Source organism: Anabrus simplex, chromosome 5, assembly GCF_040414725.1.
Source record: "Anabrus simplex isolate iqAnaSimp1 chromosome 5, ASM4041472v1, whole genome shotgun sequence".
NCBI lineage: Eukaryota > Metazoa > Arthropoda > Insecta > Orthoptera > Tettigoniidae > Anabrus > Anabrus simplex.
In genome coordinates, this window is record NC_090269.1 from 55,788,460 (window position 1) to 55,807,492 (window position 19,033).

Here is a 19,033-nt window from a genome sequence, read left to right on the forward strand (position 1 = left end):
CAAAACTAACCTAACTGTACAATATATAACACACTGAGTGGTAAAACATCCTACGCACAAAATATATACATCCTGAGTCATGAGCACAACAATGTGGATCGGAACCACACAAACATCAAAATCATGTAAATGGCAATATATACATTCAAAGAAACAAAAACATGATATCATATTTTCCAGGGCTCACCAAGAAAAGCATGCGCCATTCACGCAACTCGCATCCACTCAGAGCCTCAATGGAAATAAAAGGAAACATAATTACACTTTAAGCAACAGTTCATATTCAACGTAGGACCCTGAAATTAATTACATGACACAAAATTAATAAACTGGTGGACTTTACAATATCACGCACAAATCACGTGGATTCCTGAAATGAAATTACGTGACTCAAATTCATAAAAAATGACAGAGTAGGCTTTATCTTTCAATACATACTTCAACGTTGTGCCCAAGAAAAGATTACATGACACAAAATATTCCTCAGTGCGGATATATCATAAAAGAAAATCCGAAACAAAACGTCGCGATATAAAACTCTCGTCAACTCCAACAACCGTAGCGACATGGACAGAAACAATAAAATCACGAAGTACAAGCCGCTCAAATACAACTCTCCTCGGTAGACAACATATCACCCTCGCCAACACACGGCGGAATGACTCAAAGTGGAGATCCACGTCTCCCAAAATAAAGCAGCAATTACCAAAACCACAGGGTCCAACCCTTTACACACGCTGCTCAAAAGTCTACCCGAGGCAAGTCACAAACAAGAAAATGCAGGCCTTTCAGGTGAGGAACGCGTCCTCTTACTCAAAATCACACAAAATATCATCTCATGTCCAACAGTTGCATAAAAAGCGAAGAAATATGAAAGACGTCGTCTAACATTCGCTCGCATGAAAAGAAACAAGACCGCGCTGGTCACAAATCAAAGCACTCGCGCTCAAAGTAAACATGGATAACAAAGTGGCCAACTCTGTAATAAATATGATAAACTGAAACTAATAAAATGCCACATTAACAATCAATCATGTCTGAACATCGGAAAGTTACTGATATATTTCAATCCTAAATCGCGAGAAACTCGTATTCATAATAATAATCAATAATTTAAATTAATAATAATAATAAATTTTACAGAAGTTTTATTCCAATATTCGGAACTCGAAATACGAAACAGCGTTCGTGGAACTCGTGAATCAATTACTAATTTACAACTTAGATATACAAAATAGTCGTGAAGATGACGCTAACAACTTCGTGGATCCACACTCCACCGTCTTACACACTCTCATTCACATATCACGCAATAAATCCCAGAAAACGTGACGGCATGTTCCCGTACACTTTGAACTCCCATTAATAATACTTTAATCTAGTCCTTCCTGACTTTTTTTTTGCTAGGGGCTTTACGTCGCACCGACACAGATAGGTCTTATGGCGACGATGGGATAGGAAAGGCCTAGGAATTGGAAGGAAGCGGCCGTGGCCTTAATTAAGGTACAACCCCAGCATTTGTCTGGTGTGAAAATGGGAAACCACGGAAAACCATCTTCAGGGCTGCCGATAGTGGGATTCGAACCTACTATCTCCCGGATGCAAGCTCACAGCCGCGCGCCTCTACGAGCACGGCCAATTCGCCCGGTCTTCCTGACTTTAATTTGAATCCTTATCTACATTTACCATTAAGCCCCGAGACGTACACTGCGTCTCAATAAATCAGAATAAAGTGTAAGAAAGTAAGCTGCGACCTCATGCAAACGGTCCACATTTACGTTACAATTATATTTACGTTAACAAGCTTCCTATCATTTACTTTAAATAGGACGTAGTCCTTCCAAACAAAGCTACATCTACTTAAATTAAACATCAAACTAACATATTCCCTTTTGCAACATTAAACACGTTCACACTCACATAATTACATTAAAAACTCTGTACTCATCTGTTTCTTTGACTTACCGCCGCTCGACTTCAGGAAACAAACCGACCCCATCTTGTGTTTAGCCAGCCATATCGATGATGCTGCTGCCTTCAGAAAAGACTTGGATCAGTCCTCTTGTCTCCATCGAGGGGTAAAAAGGTGATGTATTTTCCGTTGCTGCTTCCGCTTCCGGATGTAGTCTAAAACAACCCCTCGTTCGCAACGTAGAAACTAGGTCAAGATCAACCTGCCGGTTACTAGAATACTACAGCCGGGGTAATATCCAATGACCATGAAACCAGTTCCCATTTGGTAGCGGAACCGTTCTCTTATCTAATCCAGTAACTAGGTCAAATATTTCCCATTTATAAAAGGCTGGACTGGAAATTGTAAAGTTTATGCCCTCGGAAAACTATTTACACATGCAGGCTACTATGCATTTTGAAATGATTAAATGGAACTGTTCTCTCCCTTTGGTAATCGTAAGTTAAATGCCATTCTCCCAGTATTAGAAAACTTGAATAGATTAAATGCAGACTGAGCGTCTTCCAGCAAGTCCCTACACGTTCACTCGCGTAAATAACAAACTTCTTACAATGTTACCTGTACAGAATCTCGCCGAATAATAGGGTAACTAACTGACGCGGTCATCGTTTATATTAACTCGTCCTCGAAGACGCCGTCGTATCCTCGATTGGGACCATCACTTCCCTAGACCAATGCCTAGCCATATCGACGGTGGCTCTATCGTTTCATTGGCTCAACACATCGCGTACTTGACACTTACTTCAAACATCTCTCGTAGGTGACTCTGGCCTCTCACCGGGCATCCGAAATGTTGTCCGTTGGAGTTCTATTGTTTCCCTGTTCTGCTTTATGTACATCATGTCGAAATTCCACCTTCCAAACTTAGCTGGCGAGCAAAAAATCCCGAGCTCCAAGCTCCCTGCAGAAATTGCAACATGTGCTGCTAAATATAATGTTTCCTGCCAGTTACTAGTACTTTATAAAATGAAATATTCTCTGTATATTTGAATAAATGATTGATTAATTAAATGAGACTTCGAGAAGGGCACACTACATACCCAATAGTGCCAAACCATTATCTTCGATTCAGAGTGCCATTCCCCCCCACCAAAACAAATTCTCTTCTGAGATGTTACGTCCTCTTAAAACGTGGAGTTTGGTAATATTCGAAGGCTGATAAGGCATTAAATCCGGAGAAGGTGGTAGATTGTTTTATATCAAGAAATGAGATTAGAAAGCGGGCATTACTTCAGAAAACTGCATTTTCCAATGGAGACTGTTTAGGCGGTACATCTCGCTGTAGAGCTTGTCGCATTTCATATCATGAAATGCATAATAGGACATTTATTTAAAATGTATTTATGAAGCAAGTTCTTTTCTACTTGTGATTATTTTTGATAGCTTCGTACATAAAACTCCTTCAGAATATTTATCGATGAATCAAATTCTGTTTTTATGTTTACTTGTGAATATTATAAGTATAATCCTGCTACACCATAACTCTACTAAACAATAAGTCGTCGTTACCAGAAATACCACCGCTTTATATATGTGCCTGGCCAGGCTTCTAGAAAGATACATTATAAAAATACCCTCTCGAAAATTCTAGAGTGCTTAATACATAGATATAGTGTACATAATATTCTGCATCGTTCTCGTCTACCCACTACCATTCTGGAAGTTACAGTGTGTTTCACAATTTTGTAGTGGATTACAAATTATATATACAGGTAAGAATAAATTATATATAGGTTCTTACATTAATTGAACGGATATAAATGTCTATATAGAGTGCATGTTTCATGACATAACCTCACAAACAACGCGATAGTACCGTATGTTCATATGATGCAATAATAATAACAACAACAACAACAGCAATAATAATACACTGAAGAAAATGGAAATTGCAGCGCGCAGAAGGAGTGGTGCTATATTGCTGCAATTGAACATGCAGACAAGTGTTCGGTTGTGCTTCGATGATTACACTTTCAGGTCCCTCTGACCACAAGTTTGGACAACAATTAATACAGGATGTGCCCACCACGAGCTGCAATACATCGATGAATTCGTCGAGACATGGAGTCAATAAGGCCCTGGATCGCTTCCTGAGGAATTGTGGCCCATGCTTGCTGCACTGCACGGGCCAGTTGTTCCAGATTTGTAGGTGGCTGAGGACGGTTGGCCAGTTGTCGATCCATCATGTCCCACACATGCTCAATAGGACTGAGGTCCGGGGATCTGGCGGGCCATTCTAAGGTTGTGATGTCGTGGAGAGCTTCTCTGGAGATGCGTGCAGTGTGAACCCAGGCATTGTCCTGCTGAAACATCCCATTAGCAATGTTCGCCATCACAGGGACAACCACTGGATTGACTACCCTATCAACGTACTGTCGAGCAGTCATAGTGCCCTCAATAAGCACTAATTGTGATTTCACATTAACGCCAATAGCTCCCCAGACCATAATGCTTGGTGTTGGCCCTGTGTGCCTCTCGACAATAAAATCTGTGCGGCCCCTCTCCCCGGTATGTCGGCGCAAACGATTCCGGCGATCACTGCGGGCAAGGCAGAAGCGCGATTCATCACTAAAGACGACCCTATGCCATTCGTCGACCCACGTCGGTCTTTCTCGACACCAGGCCAGCCTTACACGTCGCTGTTGTGGCGTCAATGGAACACCTTCTGCAGGGACAGGGGCTCGTAAGCCAGCTGCACGCAGGCGATTACCAACTGTTTGTTGTGTAACGTGGGGTGCCACAGCTGCTCGAATTTGCGCTGCTGTTGCATGGAGTTCCGTCCGGTCATCCGAATGATGCGGCGATCCTCTCTCACAGCGGCCTGTCGCGCTGGGCCTGTGCCAGGTCTACGAGTGTGGATACCTTAATTTGACCACTGCTGCCGTACACGTTGTACCGTAGATGCCTGTCGGCCAACACGTGCAGCGACAGTCCTTAGCGATAATCCAGCCTCACACAGCCCAATTATCCGAGCCCTCTCAAACGGCGACAGTTGTTAATAGCGTGCTCTTCTCTGTCGTCGAGGCATGTTTGACGGGGAACACTTCACTGCACAGACTGCAAGTCAACTACGCTACACCAGAGTCCGTATACGGGAGTTGATCCCTCCGCGACCAATCACGTGACGAGACCTGTAGCAACAATCCAATAGATCTGAAACTTTGATCATATACATACCTACATGGCATCGTTCCATATCTTGAAAATCAACACAAACGACTAATGCCTTCATGGTGTTGCAATTTCCATTTTCTTAAGTGTACTAAATGGATGTAAACACTTCATAGTCATACATTACAAGTCATAATAATAATCATAAAATAATAACAATTCGAGCTCAACACTTGCATTATTTACCCATGGGTGAGAGAATGTTGTTTTCAAGTTATATCTGTTTATCACACTTGCGCCAATATCCCCATATAACTTGAAACAATTCCCACACTTTGTCATACTCGTCGATTTTGCCTTGGTCGTATATTGTATCTTCTCTCTTCCTCGACGTCGTTGGATGTGCTCTCCTCCTCTTGATCAGCTTGTGCCGTGTCAGGGGTCAGAGTTGCCTCGCTGCCAGCCTTTTCCTCGATGATAGTCGATGCGTTCTCCTTACGATGACCACATGGTGATGTGTCATTAGTAGTCTCTCCTCCAGGCTTACTCTGTATGCGCAGCGGTTGGGTGACTCACCGCAACTCCGATGCATGGACCTTGAGAGGAGGGTTGTTCTTTAGCAAGTAGACCCCATGGCCCAGCTGTTTATACACGTCGACAGGGCCATCCCACTTAGGTGCGAGACCTGCGCGAAACCCTCCAATCTTATTACTGACTGGGTGGTTACGCTGCAGTATTTGTTGTCCTGGTAGGAAGATCTGGCTGTCTTCGACATCTTGAGCTTTGGCCTGGATAAAGGGATCTCTTCTCGGCCAAATCTTGCTTCTCCTTGATGTTCTGCTGCTGCTGCTGCCACTCTTTCGGGGGAACAGCTGCATCATCTTGACCAGAAGTGAGTGGTGGACGAATCTACCGATCCCCGTTGCCGTACAGCTGTCGACCAAGAAACAGCTCTGCTGGGAATTAGCCAGTGACACGGTTGATGCGTCGTCGCAGGGGAAAGGGTGACTGCGGCATCTGACGGTCCCACAGTCGATGTTATTTGTCTATCAGTTGGACTCGTAGCATCCTTTTCAGCTCCTGGTTCCGTCGTTTCTTTGGATTGGTCCTTGGGTTGTAGATAGGGGTGATCCAGTGCTCCACAACTCATTCCGTCATCATTTGCTGCCACTTCCTCGATGTGAACTGACTCCCGTTTCCTGACAGAATGCACCGTGGATAACGGTAGCGGCTGAATACCTCGTCTTGTAGCAGGCTGGCGATGCGTCCCGTCGTGGCTTCTTGTATCAGAAAGGCCTCATCCTCCTTGTGAATGGTCGGTGATTACTAGGAGTCCTGTTTGAGCCCGCGGTGTTCTAGGGTAAGGACCCATCAAGTACAGAGCAATGACTTCACACGTGGGTTGTGGCCGTCATCCTCGTTAGCTGGAATCTGCCTTCCTGTTGCTCGCCTTGTTGCAAGCACAGACGTACCCCTCCTTCACGTAGACCAGGATGTCTTTCCGCATGTTGATCCAGAAGAATCTTCATGGGATAGACTGATACGTCTCTTCGCCTCCTGGATGTCCGGCTTCAGTGCTATCGTGGAACTTCTCGAGGATGTCCGTCGTGTGTTGTCAGGGGATAACCACTACTGCAGGCGTGTCGGAGATATGCGACCTGTACATCAAGTGTCCCCCGTTAACCCGGAAGTTCTTGTAGCACATCTTGAATTCCCTCGGGACGAGTCGACTATCGGTGTTCTGTCTGCTGATCCACTGCGCCATGGTCCTAGACGGCTTGTCTTGTTCCTGCCACTGTTTTATCACTCCTAGATCAAGTTCCTTCTGGATGGTCATAAGGACAGGTTCCTTGGGCTCACTCTGGTACTTTCGCGGGAACTCCATCTCGACAATGGTGCTCCTAGCTTCGATTTCCATCGCTGGGTACCTAGATAAGCTGTCTGATCTTATATTCATCGGTGCTGCGACGTGATACAAATCGAAATTAAATTCTGCAATTAACAGAGCCCATCGTATTAATTTAGATTTTGAGCCAGAGACCGAGTTCAACCATTTGAGAGCAGCGTTATCGGTGTAGAGCTGGAACTTCCTTCCTTCCAGTAGCCTCTGAATTTGCCCATGGCCCACACCATGGCTAAGGCTTCCTTCTCGTCAGTGCAGTAGCGCTGTTCGGCGGGAGATAGCTTCCTGCCGGCATTCTCGATGTTGTCCCTCCCGCCGTCACTCCTCTCCTGGAATAACACTGCTCCTAGGCCGGAGTCTCTGGCGTCCGTCTGTAGGTACATCTTCCGTTGAGGGTCGGGATTGGCTAGACTGGGAGCGTTGCATATCGCAGCCTTAATGCCTTGGAATGCTGCCTCTTCCTTGCTGGTCCATCGGAACGGGCGGTTGTTATGTAGTAGATCGGTGAGTGGTATTGCATTCTCTTCAAAGTGTGGCACGAAGCTGCTATGCCATCCAAACGAGCCAAGGAACTGACGTACCTGTCGCTTGGTCCGCGGGCGTTCAGCTTCTTCGATAGCTCGATTCTTCTCCGGTTGCCTTTCTAAGCCTTCAGTTGTGAGGGCATGGCCAAGATATTCTACGCGGGACTGGGCGAAGTGGCACTTCTCCAGTTGGCAAGTCAATCCATGAATCTTCAGTCGTTCCCGCACTTTCCTCAGATGTACAAGGTGTTTTTGAAAATTCTTGCTCTGAATTAAAACGTCGTCGAGATACACTTAGCAAAAATCTCCAACATATCCTGATAATACCTTATCGATCAGTCGCATGAAGGTGGCAGGGGTATACTTCAATCCAAAGGTCATTACTGCAAACTGCTATAATCCTCTCGGTGTCTTGAAGGCGGTTAGTGGTCTAGAACTTTCCTCGCCCTCCACTTACCAGTATCCGGAGTTGAGATGGAGCGTGCTGAAAGCATCAACTTTTACTCCTAAAGCTGGAACAGTTAAAGAGTGGAGAAAATCAGCAGCGGTAACCAGTATTCGAATAGGTGTGTACCCACTTACTTGTTTCAGCGAGTCTTTCAGGTCAGGCATGGGGTAGGCATCACTAACATTCTTCTCGTTCAACCTGCGGAAGTCCACAAACAAACGATACTCCCCATTCTTCTTCTTCGGTAGGACGATAGGTGAAGCCCAACAGGATGTAGAGGGTTCGAAGGGACCGTACCCTTCCATCTCTTGAATCTTCTGGATGACGATGTTGCTCTTATCCGGGTTGATTGGATATGGACGTTGCTTGATGGGTTAGGAAGCGCTGCTTTCAATGGTGTGCGTTACCGTGGTAGTCCGTCGTGTTTTATTGGTGACGACTTCCGGAAAGTCCTTTAAGGTGTGTCTCACCTCCTCTTCTTCACTCGGTTGAAGATGTGTAAACTGGATAGCTCCCAGGTTTACGTCGACTTCCGAATTCTTGCGAGTCCGGAGGTTTCCATCGTGCTAGGCGTTCCTCAGACGTCTGTCTTTTCCCAAAAAGGCTTCATGAGCTGCATAGTCTAGGATCACCTTGTATTCCACCAGAAAATCATGACCTAATATGATATCAGGTATCAGGTTCTGAATCACTGCAACACCAATTACAATAGGCATGTTCATGCATTTAGCGGTTAGGTTAGTCTGTCCTTGGATGGAATAGGTTACTCCGTCCGCTGGTCCCACTACCCTTCCGATTTCGTGAAACTTCACAGGCGGTAGTAACCTGGCTGATGTGTATGGCTGAAAAATTCTCGCTGCCAATCCTTAAGATGATAGCTGGGCGGGGTTGGCCTATTCTACTCACTATCTGACCAATCCCTCTCCTACTTGACTAGGGTTGCTTATTTGTCAGGTCTTGATGCGCATTCCTGTTCCCAGTCCCATCTCCCCTCAATCCAGAATGGCCCGGGCCTAGTTTCCGGACGTCAAGGCTGGGCACTTGTTCTTCAGGTGTCCCGTTCTTCCACACTGGTAGCACTTCCTAACTGCGCTGGTCTTTTCCGTAGATTTCCTCTTATGTTCCTCCTCTAGCTGGGCGATTATTCTATGTAGATCATCAAAGGATCTGGGTTGTGATACTTTCACTAGGGGTCGAATCTTATCGTGGAGTAGCTCTGTGATATCTGGTAAGATCTCGTTTTCGGTTCCTTCCGGGTGCAGACGCTTGAAGAGTTACTACTTCTGTAGGACGAAGGTGCTAGCTCTCATGTCAGTGGGTTGTCCCTCAGTCAGTAGCTTCCTTTTCACGGAGCTCTTCACCCCTTCGGAATTAAACCTAGCGAGGAATTCCCTTTTGAAGTCCGTCCAGTTTAGATTTAAACCCTTCAAGTTGTTCCATCAAGTAGCGGCTTGCCCCTTTAATCGCGGTGTGATGAGTTGCACGAAGATGTCCTCTGGTAGGTTAGTCCTTCCTATTAGGCTGACCTGTCCCTCGACGAAGTAGTCGGGTTCTCCTCCAGTCGTCCGTGGTATTCTGGAAGGCTCTCTATGATCACCTTCGGGTCTAGGTGTCCTGTATTGCCGGTGGTGTTTGAGGAGGTTAGAGGTGTGGCGGTACGTCCTGTTTGTGTTAATCTATCTTCTAATGCGTGAAGGATGTTTTCCCTTATATTCTGCATATCTCCCTTGATGCTCGAAAGCCGGTTTTCTAACTTTCCTTCAACAGCAGAAATACGGCTCACAAGATTTCCCTTGGCGGCAGAGGTACGGCTTTCAAAATCCCCTCGATGTTAGAAATCCTCCCCTGAACCTGTTGTTTTATGCCGGGAACCTGGATTTCCACCCTCTGCTTGAGGTCCAATATATCCCTTCCCAGCTGGCTTACTCTCGATTTGTTCTGGGTGATTTCCGACAAAAGAGTAGCGTTACAAAAATGTTGCAAAGTTTGGGCTGGGAAGACTTGGGAGAAAGGAGACGAGCTGCTCGATTGAGTGGTATGTTCCGAGCTGTTAGTGGAGAGATGGCGTGGGAGGGCATCAGTAGACGAATAAGTTTGAGTGGTGTCTTTAAAAGTAGGAAAGATCACAATATGAAGATAAAGTTGGAATTCAAGAGGACAAATTGGGGCAAATATTCGTTTATAAGGAGGGGAGTCATGAATTGGAATAACGTATACCAAGAGAAATTTTCAATAGTTTTCCAATTTCTTTACGGTCATTTAAGAAAAGGCTAGGAAAACAACAGATAGGGAATCTGACACCTGGGCGACTGCCCTAAATGCAGATCAGTAGTGATTGATTTGGTCAACCTGTCCCAGTTTTGACCTGATGTCCGATAATGCTGCGTTAATCGATCTATGGCGTTTCTAATTTGCGATGAAATTTTGTCATTTACGGTTGAAATGTTCGATTCTAGGTCCTGTTCTATATTGTAAACCTGTGTGTACACTTGTGCTATCTGTCTGGTTAAAACTGAGTTAGCTTGAGAAATTTCGTCTGAAATTTTACGTGAAAGTTGTCATTGACGTCTGAAATTTTTCCCGTTAGGCCGGAATTGACGTCTGAAATGTTGTTATTTAGTGCCTCCATCATGGTTGTTAGGTTAGAACACAGTTCGGTTATATTTACCGCTTTTTCTGCCTCCGTATCTTCGTCGAGTTCGATGAACAACTTTTCTGGACCTTCTCCTTTTTCCACGGGATCTTCCGGCACGGTAACCGCGTCTGTAGTGATTTCTTCTTCCCGTTCGTCCGGAGATCCCTCTTGCCGGTTTCGTCCTTGAGTTGTTTCAGCGACATATTCTCTAGTAGGCCCTATCACTTGCATTTTTATCTACTACACTCGTATTCACTCGTAAATTGTTACGTCCTGCACCGTCGCCGTCACGTATCCACAAAGACGCACACGAAATTCTCTCAGTTGGTACAGTTATTTATTCACATCTACTTACAAATTAAACACACACATGACCTTTATCGCTGCTGTCACTAGCTAAATACCGTACACACATCAATAAAGCCGTCATTTTAACAACTGCCTATCACTTCAACATGGCGACTGCAACTACTTCCTGTCATAACACGAGATCACAAGTATACTCCTGCTACACCATAACTCTACTAAACAATAACTCGTCGTTACTGTACCATCAAGACCACCTCCTTATATATGTGCCTGGCCAGGCTTCTAGAAAGATACATTACAAATATACGGTACCTTCTCAAAAATTCTAGAGGTCCTAATACATAGATATAGTGTACAGAATATTCTCCATCGCAGTGGCGGCGCGTGACTTTCGTCACTAGGGGTTCAACAGAAGGAAGAATTCTTGTGCCGCCGCACCCCCGCCCCCCTCTTCGCCCCCACATACTACCACTCTGACTTTGGTCCAAGTCCCTTCGCTTTCATCACTCACAAAAAATAAACAGGGAAAACAAAACATCCTGTTGGTAATTTCGCACCCACACATCTACTCGATTCTTTTGCATAAGGCCTATATCCATTCTGAATTTACGCACGATTTCTTTACTTTTAATCTGCATCGTTATATCAAGATCAGGCAGTGGGCGGCTGGCATTCTTAATCTCAAGTTTGCGCTCAAGAGTGAGAGAAGAAAATTTTGTCTTTCTAGGTATCTGGACACTGTTCATACTCATTTTGTAGCTCCTTGCCTTTCCCGAGCACAAAGATTGTGGACGCAACCACAATGCACCAAAACACACACACGGACATAAGATTGTAACTTCTTTATGTTCTAAAAATTAAGTTTCTGTACGACACAATAGTACACTGACACGCTTGCACAGCGTACAATAACATAACGAATTATGATAAATACTGCAAAGTTTTATAAACACTAGTAACACATTTGAAAAACAGAAGGAAACTTTAGGGATGTGTGTTCGCACTGTTGACAACGTTGGTAACATAATTTTACGAACTCGTGTGGGCTAGGCAGTTAACATTTTCATTGGTATTGTCTTCCCGCTATTTTTTGCGTCGATGATTTTTAAGTTAAGTTTCTCTCCAAGAAGTAATTACTCCAAAGAAGGCTAATGAATAGATGTTCAGTAAGTATTAGTAATATATTTGGGACAAAATATCAATCGGAATTTGGCAGTTTAATGTGACTTTTGGTAGTAATGATGCTTTCCAACACTAGTGTTAACTATTTGCTGCCGTAGTTAAATTCCTGTAAGGGCAACAGATGGCAGGCATGTACTAGTTTTCTAACCCCATCAACACGACTTGCGATTACGAAGACGGGTGAGAGAGAGTGGCATACCGTATTGCGCATGCGTATATCACGGATATTCGTTTCTGCGATATCCTGCTCTTGTCTACGTGTTGGTCGGCATCTCCCCGCACCTCATCACACCCTTCGCCAAAGTACGGACGGAGATGTGGCCTTGCATGGGGGGGGGGGGTGCATTCCAGACGAGTATCCAGCCAGGACTTCGCGCGGCTCGCTTGAATTGAAAGTCAGTACGAGTATATTAAGGACAGATGAGCTTAGCAAAGGCTTCGAGATTGAGAAGGCAGTTGTGAAAATTAAGTAGTTAAGTACAATGTGATATAAACTGGAGGTTCATTGCTCCATTGCGCTATACCAGAAACCGCCACTGCTCCATCGTTCTCCTCTACCCAGTACCAATCTGGTAGTTACAGTGTGTTTCACAATTTTGTAGGGGATTACAAATTATATATACAGGTAAGAATAAATTATATACAGCTTCTTATATTAATTGAACTGATATAAATGTCTATATACAGTGCATGTTTCATGACATAACCTCACAAACAACGCGATCGTATCGTATGTACATATGATGTAATGATATATACATATATATTGCTAGTTGTTTTACGTCGCACCGACACAGATAGATCTTATGGCGACGATATGGTACCAAAGGGCTAGGAGATTGAAGGAAGCGGCTGTGGCATTAATTAAGGTACAGCCCCAGCATTTGCCTGGTGTAAAAATGGGAAACCACGGAAAACCATCTTTAGGCCTGCCAACAGTGGGATTCGAACCCAGGATAATAATAATAATAATAATAATAATAATAATAATAATAATAATAATAATAATAATAATAATAATAATAATAATAAATGGACATAAACACTTCATCAAAGCAAAGTTATCTCCCTACAGGCCATGAAGGCCCTTGGAGTGGTGGAAGGTAAAGGGTTCCACTATCCTTAACTTCGGCACTTGATGGGGTAGAGTGGTTAGCTCTATGCCCGGCCACCTTTGCCCCAGGAATTAAACTGGTACTCATTTTTGGTGTAGGCTGAGTGAACCTCAGGGCCATATGCACCTCCAGATGTGGTAATCTCGTTTCTTAAATTTTATGACTTCCTGACGGGGATTCGAACCCATGTCCTTCCGGGCGAACCGAGCACGCCTTTACCACCTCGGCCAGGCAGCCCCTACAAACACTTCATAGCCATACATTACAAGTAATAATAATCATCATAAAATAATAACAATTCGTGCTCAACACTTGCATTATTTACCCATGGGTAAGAGAATATTGTTTTCAAGTAATATCTGTTTATCACACTTGCATCACACTTTCTTTAAAATTTTCTTCAGTCTATTTTTAAAAACCCCAACTAAAGGATTATGGTCTGCGTAAATATCATTGCCAGGATATGTTTTCACTGAAGTACAACTGTTCCTGTACGTTTGGTTTAGCAGGATATATTCAATCTGGTTTCTAACAGTATGTTCATGTGTGTCGGAGACTTCCAGGTATACAGATGTCTGGGTGGAAGGGTAAATAATGTATTTGTTATCTCAAATCCATGTTCTCCAACAAATGTACTAAGCTGTTCCCCTCTTTCATTTCTTTCACCAAGACCATATGGGCCTATGAAGTCACCTTCAGAACCTCTCCCAATTTTGGTGTTGAAATCCCCAATTATGATTGTAAGATCATGTTTTGATAATTTTTTCAAGACATCCCCAATTTGGGAGTATAGTTCTGCTACTTTCATCATCACTCTCATTTGTACAGGGTGGCGCACGATAAGTCACCCAATTGAATTTTGATCCTACAGGTATACTATTGGGGCAATAGCATTCAAATTGTGCGCTCAACGTCGTGCAGTTCATGGAAATTACTCCAGATGTCATTACGAGTTCAGCGCTTCCGTTTTGAGTCCGCCATTTTCGTTTGTCGCAATGGCGGACAAAGGATTGTTGACAGTCACACAAAAGACGAAGATTGTGTTTCTGTTCGCGGCGACGAACAATGTTACACTGACACAGAAGGTTTGGTGCTCATTTCGGCACACGGCGGGCTCCCAGCCCACAGAAAATACGCAGGTTACATCACAAATTTGCAGGGACTGAATCTGTTTTGACTGGGCGAGTTGGCCGTGCGTGTAGAGGCGCACGGCTGTGAGCTTGCATCCGGGAGATAGTAGGTTCGAATCCCACTATTGGCAGCCCTGAAGATGGTTTTCCGTGGTTTCCCATTTTCAGACCAGGCTGGGGCTGTACCTTAATTAAGGCCACGGCCGCTTCCTTCCAACTCCTAGGCCTTTCCTATCCCATCGTCGCCATAAGACCTATCTGTGTCGGTGCGACATAAAGCCCCTAGCAAAAAAAAAAAAAAAATCTGTTTTGGAGTGTAAGCGGTCACATGCACGTACCGTACGTTCGCCGTAAAACATTGAAGCAGTTCGAGTGGCTTTGACTCGTAGTCCGAGTAAATCAACAAGAAGAGCCAATGCCGAGTTGGGAATTTCACGCCTATCTGTACAAAGAATTATTCAATCCGAGCTTTGCTTGTGCCCATACAAGATGACTGTGGCGCATACGGTGCTCTTACTGCGAGAGATAAGGAGCGGAGGCTACAGTTTGCAAGGTGGGCAATCGAGCAAGACCAAGAGGCAGTGCTACACAACACATGGTTTTCGGACGAAGCTTATTTTCACGTGAACGGTGTTGTGAACAAACAGACCGTTCGATTTTGGGCACGTGAACCTCCGCGAATAATCCACATGAAAGACACCTGCGGGGAGAAAGTGTGCGTGTTTACGCGATGTCAAGCCATGGAATCATTGGTCCATTTTTCTTCGATGCTACAGTAACCGATGAATGCTATTTAGACATGCTGTGAAACCAGTTCTTTCCTCAACTCATGGCCGCATGTCTTCCATTGCAGACACAGTGGTTAATGCAGGATGGAGCACGCCCTCATACTGCCAAAGTTGTGCTTGATTTCCTACACGAAAGACTTGGCCTTAGGGTATTGTCAGACAGATTTCCAGAACGTTATGAAAGATGAGAAATGTGACAGCCTCACAGCCCGGACATTAACCCATGTGACTTCTTCCTTTGCGGGTTCCTTAAAGAGAAGGTGTACCACAGAAAACCCGAAAATGCAGTTCAACTGAGGGCCATCATTGTGGATTTATGCCGTGCCATTCCAGAAGATTTGTGTCTGAGAGTCATCACAAATGCAAGTGTGTGACTTGAAGAAGTTGTAAAACCAAACGGCAGTCATATTGAATATGTGATTCATTAGGTTGTATTTTCAAGCTGTATTCTTTACTTCTACATCAATAAATTACAAATCTTGTCAACAACAAATGTGTTATTCATAAAACAAATCAGGTGACTTATCATGCGCCACCCTGTAGTTGGAGCATACACCTGGATGTTATTCACTTGTGCAGGTCTGGCATTTATTTCAACTAACATGAGTCTCTCTGAGATTGCAACAAAATTAGTAACACACACTGCAACTGATTTAGATACTATAAGCCCCGCACCAAAGTGGAACTGTCCATCAAATGTTCTGGAATAATACACTCGGTGTTCATAAATGTTGCAATAACCTGATCCTAGCCATCGTATTTCACTCCCACCCATGATCTTAATCCCCATTCTTTTCATTTCCTGGATTGCATTGTTAACTTTTCCTGCTCGTGCAAGTGTCCATACATTCCATGTGCATATCTTAATACTCTCACTGAAAGAAATCTTCTCAACCACACCTTTGTTCAAAATTGCTCCCCGCCGAGATCCGAAGGGGGGGTTGCAATCTTCGGAAACATTTGTTTTGAACACAGCCATGATATCCGAAGATCTTTGATGCAGTAGTTCCTCGTTGCTTTCTCCATCCTGATACCAACCTGTAGCTCATCTGCCTTTTGGGATAATTTCTCATCTCACGGGCAAGCTAGTGCTCTTCCTTCATTCATTCATTCATTCATTATTTATTTGCCATAAACCTTTACAACATCTATGGAAGGCGAGGGGTAAAGGACAGGCGCCCCTACCCGTAGTGCCCCCTGACCTTTGAAATAATTACTTAAATCCTAAACTAAAACAGTCATATATACTATTTACAGGTAAAATAACAAAGTATAGCCTAATATATACATATTTCTCATTTATACACCCTTTCAATCCCTCGTTCATTCTTCCACATATTCACATGCATTTTCTCACTGTATGTGCTTCCTAACGTAACGTTTAACTATATTTACATTTCTACATTTGATGTTGGTGGGTAGATCGTTCCAAAGCCGCGCTGAATGAGCAAAGAAACCTAGTTTGAATGACTCAGTTCGCGGAAAGGGGGTTATAAGACACACCCCTTTGCCTCTACGGATGGAGCTGTAGGATAAGGAGAGTCAAGGGAATGGTGAAAGGTGAATGGCCCCTGTGAGGGACTTGTGTAAGAAGGTGATGTTGCTTTGTTTACACAAGGAGGCGATTGACGGGAGGGAATACAGGCAGATGTTCTTGTTAAATAGTCGTTCAGCACGACGTTGGATTCCTTCTAGTTTGTGAAGTTTAGCTGCAGTGGTAGTGTGCCAGGCAGGTAGACCGTACGTTAGTATAGATAGGTCTTACTAGTGTCAGGTAAGCCGTCCGTATAGCATTCGACTTGCACCCACAGAGGTTTCTGTGCATAAAACTGAGCACCCTGGCAGCTTTGCATCTCACTTCCTCTGTTTGTGTGTTCCATTTTAGTTGTTCAGAAATGGTTATTCCTAACAAATGCTTGGTTTTAACTCGCTCAATATCTACATTATTAATGTTATATATACATTCTACTGGGTGTCGAGACCTACTTCACCTAATGTATTTACATTTGCCAGCATTAATTTTGAGACCATTGACGTAACACCACACTGCTATAGTGTCCAAGTCCGACTGTAACTTCAGACAATTATCTGGACATTGTATATCCCTGTACATTACAGCGTCATCAGCGTACTGGGCTATGGTTGAGGTCATACATTTAGGTAAATCAGAAACAAATGCTTTAAATAATAAAGGTCCCAGGACAGTGCCTTGACATACTCCTGAGGTTACCTTAACGGTCGATGATCGAACTCCATCAAACACAACACGTTGAGTTTGACCCTCGAGAAATGACCGCAACCATGCTAGTACACTTCCCCTAACATTCATCTGTCTTAATTTTAACAAAAGTCGTCCCGCTCATCCAACCTCTGAGGAGGTTGTTGATTCTTGGTAAAAGGGGATCTCATTATCCTGGGAGATTCTTGGTCCCTGGATCCATTAGCCGCTTGCTGCTCCAGCAAATGTTGCCCCCTCTCTACCACGGGGAGGTGAATGTCAGGATTTTCCCTTCTACAAGCCTAGGACCATTAGGGATTTTATAGGCTTTCCAGTACTTTTAGAGGGGAAAGCTATGTTATTGTTCTTTTTTTCTGTTTGTTTGTGAATATTGTTAATATACAGTGAGTGGCCCAAAGTCATGGGAAGACACTGAATGTGATGTTAGTAATGAGTTGCTCCTCTGCGAGCCCTCAAACCACAGCAATATGGCGAGGCATTGACTCTACAAGGTGTTGGAATCGTTCTGGAGAGATCTGGACCCTCACATCTTGCACTGCTACCCAAAATTGGTCTTGTGTAGATGGTGCTGAGTTCATGGAGCGTACACCAGCATTGACAGCATCCCATAAATGCTCATTGGGATTAAGATCAGGGGATATGAAGGGCCAATCCATGGTCGCAACTTTACGGGAGTGTTCCTCTAACCACCTGCATGCCACCATAGAGCGGTGACATGGTGCATTGTCCTGTTGAAACTTGGCATCTCCATCAGGGACTCTAGGGCCAGAAAGGGATGCAGATGGTTTGAAAGGATGTCCACATAATGTGCACCTGTCAGCGCTCCCTGCACCCGGACAATGGGGCCTAACTGTGACCATGAGAATGCCGCCCAGACCCAAACTGAGCCACCTCCTGCCTGGACACAACCTTGTTGACACACAGGATCCATAGCTTCATCGGGCATTCGCCACACGCTTATGCTCCCATCAGCTCGATACAACTGGAACCAGGATTCATTGGACCATACCACATGCCACCACTATTCCATGGTCCATTGCCGATATTCGCGGGCCCATGCACGTCATTGAGCTCTGTGTCGAGGTGTCAGCAAAAGGACATGAGTTGGTCATTGGCTAGTGAAGTTGCCTCCTTACAGTCCTGGTAGAAATGGGTTCCTGAATTCCAACATTCAGCTGGGCGGTGATCTGACTCACAGTAACCCATCGAGTGCCTAGTATTGCTCTTCGGAGGTGACATGATTTTCGTTCGTTAAACACCTGGGATCTCCCGTGCGGCGGTTTATGCAGGGGGTAACATTCTCTCTGCGATTTTGAAGATCCACCCTCAACAATTTTGACCTCGGAAACCCGAATTCGCACGTAATCTCCGCAAATCTATGACCTGTGCACCGTGCGCTGATGATTATTCCATGTTCAGAGTTGGTTAACTCGTGACTTGTTGTCATCTTTGCGACACTGGTGTCTGTGAGAGACTCCTCAGCTACACCACAGCTAGCTGCTAGCCACAGTGTTCAAGGGTCATACATGACACATTTTCGAACCAGACACCCCTTCGCGTGACTCTTGGCCACTCTGTGTATAAGAATGTTTGTATTAATAGTTGTTCCTCATTTCACATGCCGGTGTTCATGTTAATCATGCCCCCCCTCAATAATTACCCAAAATCGGTGCTCCT

General features: G+C 44.4%; 1 protein-coding gene across 1 annotated transcript in view; it reads left to right on the forward strand.

Annotated features, from left to right (window-relative positions):
• LOC136874323 (uncharacterized) overlaps positions 1 to 19,033 on the forward strand; it is a 150,193-nt gene that overhangs the window by 80,966 nt on the left and 50,194 nt on the right. The window lies entirely within an intron of this gene.